This window comes from Mustela nivalis, assembly GCF_964662115.1.
Source record: "Mustela nivalis genome assembly, chromosome: 1".
Lineage (NCBI taxonomy): Eukaryota > Metazoa > Chordata > Mammalia > Carnivora > Mustelidae > Mustela > Mustela nivalis.
The window spans coordinates 124,657,393-124,670,101 of NC_139020.1; the positions used below are offsets into that span (position 1 = coordinate 124,657,393).

Consider the following 12,709-nt stretch of genomic DNA (forward strand, 5'->3'; position numbering starts at 1 on the left):
GACAGGAAACACCTACCTAATTGAGAGATTCCACCCAAAATTGGCAGGAGTGGGGAGAAATAAAACCATGAAACCAGCTATCACACAGCACAAAAGAAATCTGAAAACAGAGACATTTTCAGGCAGAAGCATCCAGTAAATGGGTTCAAAGCAGTGTGCATAGGCTTCAAGATCTGTACACTATAGACCAGGTATAGAATCTGAGAAACAAAATATATTCAACATTTTTAGATACTGAGGTGAACATAATTCCATGGCAATGGGGATGCAGTGGGAACTAATGTCTGGCCCAGGCCTGTCATACCCGTGAGAAGAGTGTCAGGAAGGCTAAAGCTCAAAACAAGCCAAAGCTTGTGGTTTAAAAAAAAAAAAAAAAAAAAAAAAAAAAAAAAGGCCAAAGACAAGCACAAGTTTTTTTTTTTTTTTTAAGCTATGTTTGGGGCAAGTAGAGCATGGAAGCTGTAGACGTGCTGTTTGGAAAATTTAGTGCAACATTTGCAGATGATAAAGACCATGGGAGAATGACACTGAGTGTAGCTTCTGTTTCCTCCAACAAAAGAATGCTTTTCAAAATCCACAGAGCCTAACTAATACACAGAGGAGAAGGAAAGATAGGAGAAGTGATCCAGCCTTCAAATACTTCCTTGCCAGGAATGTACTTGCTGAAAAATTGTTGTTAGTTAATTGGGTGCAAAAATGAAGAACGGTGAGGAGAAGAGATCTTTACACAAAGGGATTCGAGTACTTACTTTAGAAGATCCCCTTTCTGTGGGCTATCCCCTCCCAGCATTCCAGGAGTATCTGCTAGGCTTAATGGGCGGCCTGGCCCTGCCACCTGCAAACCCTCTTAATGCCAGGTTACAGAGAAAAGGCAAAAGAAAGTTAAACCTGCAGATCATAGATCAAGGTCAAAAGCTGTACCGACTTCCCATTCCCAAAGGTAGGTGCATGGGGCATAAAAGATGGAAGGGCAATAGGAGGGCCTCTGGTGCTGGGGGTAGAGGAGGGAACAACCCTGTTATTCTCTGCTAAGCTGACACCTGTTCTCAGCAGGTGAGTTAATCATGAATCTCTTAAAATAGCAGCCTGTTCCCTAAGCATTCTGGGTTTCTAGTAAAAACAGCTCTTCAATGATTTCTTTTAAAAAGTCATAACTAGTCATAGCATAAAATTTTGGGAAAATATTTTGGATAGCATGAAGAATTTAAAAAGTCAGCTTTAACCTCATTTTCTAGAAATAGCCTCTGTCAACATATTCTTTTGTGACATCTGTTATTTTTCTCTGATAATAGCAGGAAATACATAGGATAGAAATTTGGAATACAAAGAAAAGCCTCAAGAATAAAATAAAGACTGCTTGGAATGCTACCACTGCTGATATTTTGTTATTTTTCCTTCCAGTCTTTTTTCTTTGCATAAACCTACATACATATATAGATACATTTTTATACAATGGATCATGCTATACATGCATTTTTTGTATCCTGTTTTTTGCACTTGAAATTATATCCTGGTGATTTTCCTTATCATTAAGTGCTGTTTAAGAGCACAATTACAATTGCCATCTGCTATTTTACTGTGCCGCAGTTCATCTAACCATTACTTGGCTTGTTTCCAGTTCCTCAGCACTCGAAAATAATGCCATTATAAACATCGTTGTAAGAAAAAATCTTCACTTAGGATCCATTTCTACAGGTTGAATTGCTAGGTCAGAAAACGTGGGCATTCTTGAGGCTTTCAATACATAGAGCTGCCTTGTCCTCCACGAATGTTGTGTCACTTTGCTCTCCCCAACCCCCACCCCAAGGGGCAAGTGAGCACCCATATCTTATCGACTTGTCTTAGATTTGCAGTTTCCGTCAGACGGTTCAAGGCCTCCCTGCTTTGTGCAATCCCATCGCACCACTGCCATCTTGTGTTCTCCCTCTGTGGCTTTTTGAGGGAGAGAAGACATTCTGGTCCTTGGAATATTTGAGATGCCTTCCCTTATATATTTCCCTATATTCTCTCTATATAATGTGCTCCCTATAGTTCTCTAAAGACTTTTTCCTGCTCTGTAGCTCTTTCTATGTTTGCTTTGAGGTGATACAGATTTCCCTCAGCTAGACCAGCTGGGTTACTCCTACCTCTCCTTCTGGACCCAGCTCCCAACTTGTCTCCTCTGCAAAGCTTCCCTTGATATTCCAAGCTGGTTTGGGAGCCTCTTGTCTATACTCCCCTCAGACCTTCCCACTGTCAAAGCACTTGTCAGAGTATGCTATGTGCTCAGCTGTCTCCCCTCCAGATGTAAGCTCCCTGGGGGTAGACACATGTCTTTTTTTGGTATTTAAATTCAATTAGCCAACATACAGAACATCATTAGTTTCAGAGACAGAGTTTAGTAATTCATCAGTTGCATACAACAGCCAGTATTCATCACATCACGTGCCTTCATTAATGCCCATCACCCCGTTACTGCATCTCCCCACCTCCCTTTAGGCAACCCTCAGTTTCTTTCCCATAGTTAAGAGTCTCTCTCGGTTTGTCCCCCTCCCTGATTTCTTCCCATTCTCTTTTTCTTCCCTTTCCCTATGATCCTCTCTGCTATTTCCTATATTTCTCATATAACTGAAACCATATGATAATTGTCTTTCTCTGATTGACTTATTTTGCTAGAATAAGATCCTCCAGTTCCAACCAGGCTGATGTAAAAGGTAAGAGTTCATCCTTTCTGATGGCTGAGTAATACTCCATTACATATATATACCACATCTTCTTTATCCATTCATCAGTCAATGGACATCTGGGCTCTTTCCATAGTTTGGCTATTGTGGACACTGCTGCTGTGAACATTGGGGTGCAGGTATCTTTTGGATCACTACATTTGTATCTTTGGGGTAAGCACCAGAAGGGCACATGTCTTTTTTCACTGTATCTTCAGTGCCTGACATGGCATCTGGCAGGTGTGGATATTCAATAAATGCTGAATAAATGCTTACCTTATTTAAAAAATTCTTGAAGATTCATCCTTATTTCCAAACCCGGTATTCCATCCCATTCTCCCTAAATATTTACCAAGCATTTTTCTGATTGTATAAATATTTAGTGGTTTTATTTTATTTTATCATATCTTTCCAGCTTTGAGATATAATGAACATATAACATTGTGTAAGTTTAAGGTGCATGACATGATGACTTGATATACATATATATTGTGAAATAGTATCACAATAAGTTTAGTGAACACATCTATCATTTCACACAGTTATGTGTGTGTGTGTGTGTGTGTGTGTGTTGAGAACTTTTAAGATCTCTTCTCTTACCAACTTTCAAGAATATAGTACAGTACATTAATTGTAGTTACCAAGCTGTACATGATATCCTCAGGACTCATCTTATAACTGGAAGTTTTTGTCCTTTGGCCAACAGCTCCCCATTTCCTCTAACCTCCCCCCTACTCCCCAGCACTGACAAACACCATTCTGTTCTCTATTTCTATGAGTTTGACTTTTATGGGTTTTGCATATAAGTATTAGTCTTTTTTTGTCTGATATATTTCACTTAGCACAAAGCCCTCAAGTTTCATCCACGTTGTTACAAATGACAGGAATTTCTTTCTTATGGCTGAATAATATTCCATTGTTTAAACATACTGTATTTTCTTTATTCATCCATTAGTGGACCCTTAGGCTATTTCCATATCTTGGTTATTGCAAATAATGCTGCAATGAACATGAGAGTGAAGATATCCCTTGGAGATAGTGATTTCATTTCCTTCAGATATATACCCAGAAGTGGGATTGCTGAGTCATATGGTAGTTCCAGTTCCAGTTTTTTGAGGAAACTTTGTACCGTTTTCCATAGTGGTTATACTAGTTTATGTTCCACCAACAATGCAGTCAGTCCCCTTTCTACACACTTTTGCCAACACTTGTTATTTCTTGTCTTTTTGATGATCGTCATTCTAACAGGGATGAAGTGATATCTCACTGTGGTTTTGATTTGCATTTCCCAGATGATGAGTGATCCTGAGCAGCTTTTCATGCACCCATTGGCCATCTGTATGTCTTCTTTGGGAAAATGCCTATTTTGGTCCTTTGCCCATTTTAAAGTTGGATTGTTATTATTATTATCTTTGCCTTTGAGTTGTAGGAGTTCCTTACATATTTGGATATTAACCCCCTTATATATGATTTGCAGTTATTTTCTACCATTCTGTAGATTGCCTTTTCATTATGTTGATCAACCATTTCTTTTGCTCTGCAGAAACTTTTCAGTCTGATGTAGTCCCACTTGTTTATTTCTGCCTTTATTGATCTTATTGCTTGTGTTTTGTATGTCTTAAGCAAAAAACAAAAACAAAACAAAACAAAACACATTGCTGAATCCAATGTCAGGGTTTCATAACCGATGTATATATTTTCTTCAAGGAGTTTCATAGTCTCAGGTCTTACATTTAAGTCTTTAATCCATTTCAAGTTAATTTTTGTCAATGGAGAAAAATATGGGTCTAGTTTCTTTCCTTTTAATGTGATTATCCAGTTTTCCTGGCACCATTTATTGAAGACACTATCTTTTCCACATTGAATATTCTTGGCTCCCTTGTCAAATATTAGTTGATTGTATATGCATGGGTTTATCTCTGGACTCTCATTTCTTTTCCATCAGTCTATGTGTCTGATTTTATGCTAGAACCATATGATTTTGATGACTCACTATAGCTTTGAGGTATAGTTTGAAATCAGGAAGTGTGATATCTCCAGATTTACTCTTCTTTCTCAAGATTGCTTTGGATGCTTGGGTCTTTTGTGATTCCATACAAACTTAAGAATCATTTTTTTTTTCTGTTTCTTTAGAAAATGCAATTGGAATTTTGGTAAGGATTGCATTGAATATATAGGTGGGTTTGGATACAAGTTGCTGTATTGGTTTGGGTACCTTGCATTGAATCTATAAATGGTAATCCTTGCTTGAGAATCTAGAATTGATTTGAGGCACCCCCTCCACCAAAGCAACAAGAGAAGGAAGAGGAATGAGGAAAAAAAGAGAGAGAAGAAATAGATCAAAATAAAATTATTATAATTTACATTTTCTTTTTTTAAGATTATTTATTTATTTGACAGAGAGAGAGATCACAAGTAGGCAGAGAGGCAGGCAGAGGGAGGGAAGAAGCAGGCTCCCCACTGAACAGAGAGCCTGATGCGGGGCTCGATCTCAGGACCCTGAGACCATGACCTGAGCCAAAGACAGAGGCTTAACCCACTGAGCCACCCAGGTGCCTTTAATTTACATTTAAAAAAATAATTTACATTTTCATATGATCCTATTGTTTACAATGTTCTGTCATACACTTGTGGCAACTCTAAGCCCCTCTTGAAAAAGATGAACCTTCATGCCAGATGCCATTACGACACTCTGTATCATCTTCCAGAGTACCTCTCACAATTGCTAGAGTATGGTTATTAGTGATCACTAATATATCCCCAATACCTAGCACAGTGTTCAGTGCATTGTAGCCATTCAGTAATTGTTTATAAACTCTGAGAAAAAGCATTATTATCTACATCTTATAGATATATCATTAGAGAGCTGACAGTTCAATTGAGGGAGCTGGATTCCAACTTGGGTGCTCTTTCCAGTACACGTCAGCTAATGTAATCTACTTTTTTTTCCTTCATGGGAAAAGTATGAAAACAAGAAAAAAATGGAAAGGGAGAATAAATGAGGGAAAGAGGAGAATAACTGAGGGAAAGAAGGGAAGGAAGAGAGGAAGAAGAAATCACAGAGATGGGGAGAAGTGGTTTGAAATTGATGCCTTGATGAGGAAGTGAGTATAAGCACAGACTCACCAAAGATGGGCTTTCCTGAGCAGGACTGCCCAACGCCCAGGATCGGATGTGTGGTAAAGTGGACCACAGCTATAATTTCTATGCTGGATTCATACACGTGCACAAGTTATTAAGAAGTGTATCCTGCCTGTGTTTTTACTAGAGTAAGGATTGCAGCAGGCAGTCTGCTAAGCGGCAGGAGAACCAAAGGCCAAAGTTTAGTCAGGAAAACATTGGATGTCATTACAACCTTGAAAGCTCATTCTGATTCTCCTGTTGATAAGCAGTATTTCTATTAGGACTAAGGGAGACCAGATGAATAGATCACATGGAACAGGTTTAAGTAACCAAGTATAGATCTGAGCTCCTAGGGCTGGAATTGGAAGCCGAAATTGATATGGGTAAGACTCATCCCTCTAAGGGGCTCCTTATATGGCCGAATGGGCTACCAGCAAGATTGTGGCAACGAGTTAGGCTTTCACTCGCTGAGTTTCAGGGCCCTAGTATAGGTGAGACAAAACCCAATATTTGACTCTTAGGAGACGGTCTCACATTTGCTTCCTTCAAGGCAGACAGGGAAATCTTTTGACTGCTTATCCCCAGGTATACTGTCGTCCCCATACCGGGGCACCTCTGGTGGAGATCACCTTGTGTTTACTCATGTGTCTCTAAATCCTCTCATTTTCCTCATTAGCCATGATGTACAAGAGGTCATGAAACACTGCCCTAGCCAACACTCTTGTAGGGAGGGAGGGTTAAGTGTGAATATGGCCATGTCTCTGGCTGGGAAACTTCTCATTATCCAGTCCCAAGATTTATTAAAAGGGGCAGATGGATCTAGTCAAGTTCACTGGGCAGCACCTCTACAGGCACAGGAGATTAATGGCTTTCAAATCTGTTAGGCCAGTGATTCTTCAAATTTAATGATTAGAGTCTCCTGGCAGGCACATTAAAACAGTTTCCTGAGCCCTTTCCTCCGAGCCTGGAATTCAGTAGTTTGGACTAGGGCTCATGCACGCATTTTTGACTAGCTCCCAGGTGACGCAATGCTGCTGGTCTGAGGCCCCTACTTTGAAATTACTCCAGAAAAAGATGGGAAAAAAAGCAGGGGGAGGAGAAGTGAAGACAGTAGACTACCAGACTCTCTAGGGTGTCTTTCTGTGTATGGGATAAGCTTGTGTGTGTGTGTGTGTGTGTATGTGTGTGTGTGTTGAGAGAGAGAGAGAGAGAGAGAGAGAGAGAGGAAGGGTTGTTTTGGCTTTGCAGGCTCTGCTTCTTGCTCTCCCCTACACAGTGAGAAAACTACTTCCTTGGAGTTTAGAAGGGCAGAAAATGGAGACTAAGGGATGGAGAGAGAGCTGGGAGCTGAGAGCTGAGAGGAAGAGAGAAAGAAAAAACACAGAAAGCTCAGGACCTAGTGATGGAAAAGTTTCCCATGCAGTTTGAGGGTGTGGGGAGGGGGACATGTGAGAGCTGCTGTGGGGCGTGAGTGAAGTAGATGGGAGAGGAAGGAGAATTTCTTTGAGTGCTGTGGCCTTCAAGGTGCCTGGGTATGAATGGAGGCCGTGCAAAGGTGTCTGAGAAATGCAAGAAAGAACTCAAATTATTTTGAAATTAATTTTTGCTTGCTGGATGGCATGTGTCTTAGGGTATGAAGCTGTTCTGAGTCTTTAGCTTCACTATGGTTAGAGCAGCATGATAGTTCTGATGTATCATATGTGGGAGACTGGGGGGCCAGGGGCTCCCTCATTCTGATGAAGTCCCTTCCCTGTTTGTCACTGGGCCAACTGTTACAACGATTCTCTGCTGATACTTTGTCTTGAGGCCTGGTCCCTGTAACTTCTCCACACACAGCCATTAGGCTAATAAACCTAAACTAGAACTCTGATGGCAAACCTCAGTGACTTCTGCCCCAGAGCCCTAGTGCTAGAACAGGCTCCCATTTTCTCTCCTAGCCTCTGGAGAGATTAGTATAGTTCTACTGACTATTGGTTTTAACCAAAATACCCTTCAAGGCAGGCAAGACCTCAGATTCCTCATTTCTATGGATGCTTCCGGTAGCTCTTCCAGCCATAGGCACCTCACATTCCACACCTCTGTTCCCTTGACACTTACGTACAGTCTCCCACCTCCATGCTATCGGGCATACTATTTCTGCCAGCTAGAATGCATTCCTTAGCATCTCTGCCTAGTAAGAAAGAGTTCCTTAGTACATTCTTGGCTCCATTCTTCAAGGTGTAGCTCAAATGCCTGGTCTTTTAGGATTCTTTTCTGATCATCTCAACTTGTCCTTCCCACCGTGGATCTTTCTTTGTACTTTCCTGTACTATAAACTCTGCTTATATTGTGGTTGTCTGTGTAGTCTTGTCTGTCCCCCTCAACCTGTGTCATCCAAAATGGTGGCCACTAGCCCACGCGGTATTTGAATTAATTAAAATGAAATGAAGTACAAAGGTCAACTTCTCAGCGTCACTGGCCACATTTATTTTTTTTTCCCTCACTGGCCACGTTTCAAATGCTCAGTGGTCCATGTAGTGATTACTGTATTGGATAACACAGACAGAGAACCTTCCACCATCACAGAAAGCATTGGACACAGACCACATTGGACAATGATGGGATCGTGTATCATTCCTATCATGTTTATTGGAAAAAAAGTTAGTTGCATTGAATCAATTAAAATTTTATTGGTTGTTTTGGATTGATTTTTCACCCAGCACTGGAGCTTCATTTTTTTTTTTTTTTTTAGCTTCTAAAAAGCTTTCTTTCTCTTTTGAGGGTGGGCTATGTTCTGGGGAGATGAAGCCTCATCTCCCTTTTCTGTGGGTTGCCTTCATTTCAGAGCCTTTCTGAGAGTTGTTTGGTGCATCCTCTTCTTTTGAGATGTGGTCCGGGTCACTTCCCATGGCTTAACCCTTGAACAGCATTCGTTAGTAATGAGACCTCTGCCTTGGAAGGAAGGGCAGAGTCCTGTAACCCTTAGGGTTATGCTACCACCCGGAAGAGCCTGCCTATCCTAGAGAAACCTCATGCCTGTAGGGGGCAAAAAACATGGGCAGAAGGAAAGCTGTGACAATCAGCAATGGCATTTTGAGTGATCATTTCTCATTAACTTCTTTCAAGACAACTGTCTATCTGTGGAAGAGGCTTCCAGGAAGGACCCACAAGAGACCACGAGAGGGCACCAGTGCACCTTAAACAGGCTTTACCTCCCAAAACCTCGGGAACATTTCCTTAGGATGCAAGGGCAGGACACAAGGAACACACATCAGATGAGAAAGGAATAGGAAAAAAAAAAAAAGCAAAAAAGAAAAAAAAAAGCATCACGTTATTCTGTGTAACTGGAAGGCCTGCTTACCATATATTTATGCATCCAGGACCTCCTTAAATATGGGAATTACAAGAATGGTAGACAATAATAGGCAGACAAGAGATTAGATTGAAAATACTTTAAATAAGAACACAAATAGGTCAGTAGACTTTAAGACAGAATAAACCACACTTCGAAGCAAGGTAGCTATGGAAACATTACTGAAATCATTCTGTTACTTCATGGCTGCAGTGGTTTCTGCAGCCAGAAAATGCTGTCAAGGGAGGACAGAATATTATTTTCTTTTTTTTTCTCCAGTTTTATTGAGAAATAATTGACATATACATTTAAGGCATACAGCGTGATGGTTTCATTTACATATATTGTGAAATGGTTCTTATAATTCTCTTATAAATAATACAACACAGGATCCTATATGGAAAGTTGCAAGAAATGAGATTTCAGAGGTAGAGATGTTTCAATATAAACACCAACAGCTTTAATTTGGTTTCTGATAACTTAGCTCTGGGTTTGCAGTTGTTTAATTTTTCTCTATTTCTATTTTCTGGTGTGGAAAGGGAGCTGGTGAGAGCTTTATTTCCATGTCTCTGGATATAGTATATACACACATATGTGTGCACATTAAACGTGGCTGATAGAAGTCACCTACACCCTGGTATGAGCCATGTGAGGGTGAATGACCTATATGTAGAATTTAGACAAGGGGTTTACTGTTTAGTAGTGGGTGGGCCTGAAGCTATGCTGCCTAAAGCCACTGGTTCCACCACTGACTCTCCAAGACCCTAGACCATCTGCATATGCCCTCGAGTTTTCCGGCAAACTACAGTGAGCACATAAAGGTCATTATCCATGGCTGTTCACCAACCATGCCCATCCTCTAGGTGGAGGTGAGGGGAAACAAAGTAAGTTGATATAAGAAGTTTGGGTGTTCGGTATGCAGGTAAATGTAGTAATATTTGGTAAATGTCATGGTGGTGGGTACTTGGGACTAAGAGTGAAATTTTGGCATTATTATAAGTCACTCAGCATATCTCTATCCTGGCCTGATGAGCACCTCTTCTCCCCAGAGTTTCAAGGGAGCTGTATATAAGAGCGACACTAATAAATTGGGAATCAAATACCAAATGGGACCATGCAGCATGCTCTAGTAGGAGACCACGTTTTCCATGTGCCTGAGGTCTCAAGACGAAGAAGTGGGATTTCCTAGCTTCCCTTGAACCCAGATATTGGAATATTACTTCTATCAGCCTGGCCCCATAGAGAAAGGAGGTCAGAGAGGTGGGAGTGTGTAGTAATACACAGAGCAGGCCATGATTTAATGGCATGTGTGGAGAAAGAAGAAAGGAAAAGAGCAGAGGAGCCCTGCATAATTATTTAAGAAGACTGTGGTCGGGACAGTGAGGGTGGAGGTGGTATAGGAATTTTGTACAGTCAGATTTGTCTTAGGGAAAGAGATCTTCAGTTCCTCCTAAGAAGTGGGTTGAATAACTTCAGGGAGCATTAGAATTACCTAGAGGCCTTATTGAAACAAGTGTTGCTCGTACCACCCCAGAATTTCTGATTTGGTAGTTCTGGAACAGGAGCCATGAATCTGTTAACAAATTACTGGGGACCCTGATTTCTCTGGCTCAGGGACCATGCTTTGAAAACTGCAGCTCTAGAACACTGTAAGTAGTTTAGGTAAAGTACCCCAAACAGAGTTATGATATGGATTTAATTCTTCCCCTGAAACAGAAACTTAACAAAGGACTTATTATTTAAAAAATTTTATGATTCACACATCACACAATTCCCCCATTTCAAGTACATAACTCAATGGTTTGTAGTGTGTGCACAGTATGTGTACCTCTGTTAGATAACTTTCATCACCCCAAAAAGGAACCCTGTACTTATTAGCAAACCCTCTCCATTCTTCTCCACTCCTCCAGCCGGAGGCAACCAGTGAACATTTTGTCTTTTTAAAATTTAATTAATTTATTTTAGAGAGAGAGCACATTCATGGGGAGGGCCAGAGGGAGAGGGGAGAGAGAAGCAGATACCCCGCTGAGCACGAATCCCGACTGGGGGCTTTGTCACACAACCCTGAGACCATGACCCGAACCAAAATCAAAGAATCATATGCCCAGTCCACTGAGCCACCCGGGCTCCTCACTTTTTGTCTTTATAGATTTGCCTATTCTGGACCTTTCATGTAAATAGAATCACACAGTATGTGGTGTTTTATGACTGGCTTCTTTCACTTAGTATGATGTTTCGAAAGGCCATCCATGTTGCAGCATACACCACACACATTCCTTTGTATTGCCTAGTAATATTTCACTGAACGTACAATCCATATTTTATGTATTCATTCATTAGTTGATTGAAGTTTGGGTTGTTTCTACTTCTTGACTGTTATCAATAATGCTGCTATGAACATTCATGGACACATTTTTGTGTAGATATAAGATTTCATCGTTCTTAGGTCTGTACCTAGAAATGGATTTGCTGAGTTATAGGATAACTCTATATTTAGCATGTCGAGAAATTTCCAGAGTTTTTTCCAAAGTGGCTAAAATTTTTATTATACATGTCCATCAGCAGTGAGGGTCCAATTTTTCCATATCCTCACCAACCTTTGTCTTTTGATTATAGCTATTCTAGTGGGCCTTATGTGGTATCTCATGTTATTGTTATTTGTATTTCCCTGATGACTAATAATGTTGAGCATCCTTTCATGTGCTTATTAGTTATTTGTATATCTTCTCTGGAGAAATGTCTATTCTTATCCTTAGACCATTTTAAACTTGGGTTATTAGCCTTTTTATTATTGAGTTGTAGGAGTTCTTTATTTCTAGATATAAGCTCTCCATCACAGACATGACTTGAAAACATTTTTCTTATTATGTGTGGGTTGTCTTTTCACTTTCTTGATGGTGTCTTTTTTTTTTTTAAGATTTTTTTCATTTATTTGAGAGAGAAAGAGTGAGAGAGAGAGAGCACAGGAGAGAGAGCGTGAGGCAGGAGGCAGAGGGAGAAGGAGAAGCAGGCTCCCTCCTTGATGTGGGGTTTGATCCCAGGACCCCAGGATCATGACCTGAGCCAAAGTCAGACACTTAACTAACTGAGCTACCCTGGTGCCCTGATGGTGTCCTTTGAAGAATGAAGATCTTTAAATTTCAGTGAAGTCTGATTTATCCATTTTTAAATTTAGCAATTTGCTTTTGGTGTCACATTTTAGAAACCAATACTTAATCCAATGTCACAAAGATTTACTTCTATGTTTTCTTCTAAGAGTTTTACAGTTTTAGCTCTTGTATTTATGACTTTGATCAATTTGATGTTCATTTTTCTGTATGATGTGAGGAAGGCATCCAAGTTCATCCTTTTGTATGTGGATGTCCAGTCATCATCCATTATTTTAAAAAAATGGTAAAAAAAAATTAGAGCAACAAAAAACCTTCTTTTTTTGTGAGAAATTTCTAAATATTAATGTGGTTTAAAAAATATTTATTTCTATGGCTTTGCTCATACCTAACCAAATATACTCATTCATCCAATAAATACTGAGCATCTGCTTTGTGCCAAGCAA

General features: G+C 40.1%; 1 long non-coding RNA gene across 4 annotated transcripts in view; it reads left to right on the forward strand.

The window, feature by feature from the left end:
- LOC309844358 overlaps positions 1 to 12,709 on the forward strand; it is a 178,234-nt gene that overhangs the window by 920 nt on the left and 164,605 nt on the right. The gene's annotated exons all lie outside the window — the stretch shown is intronic.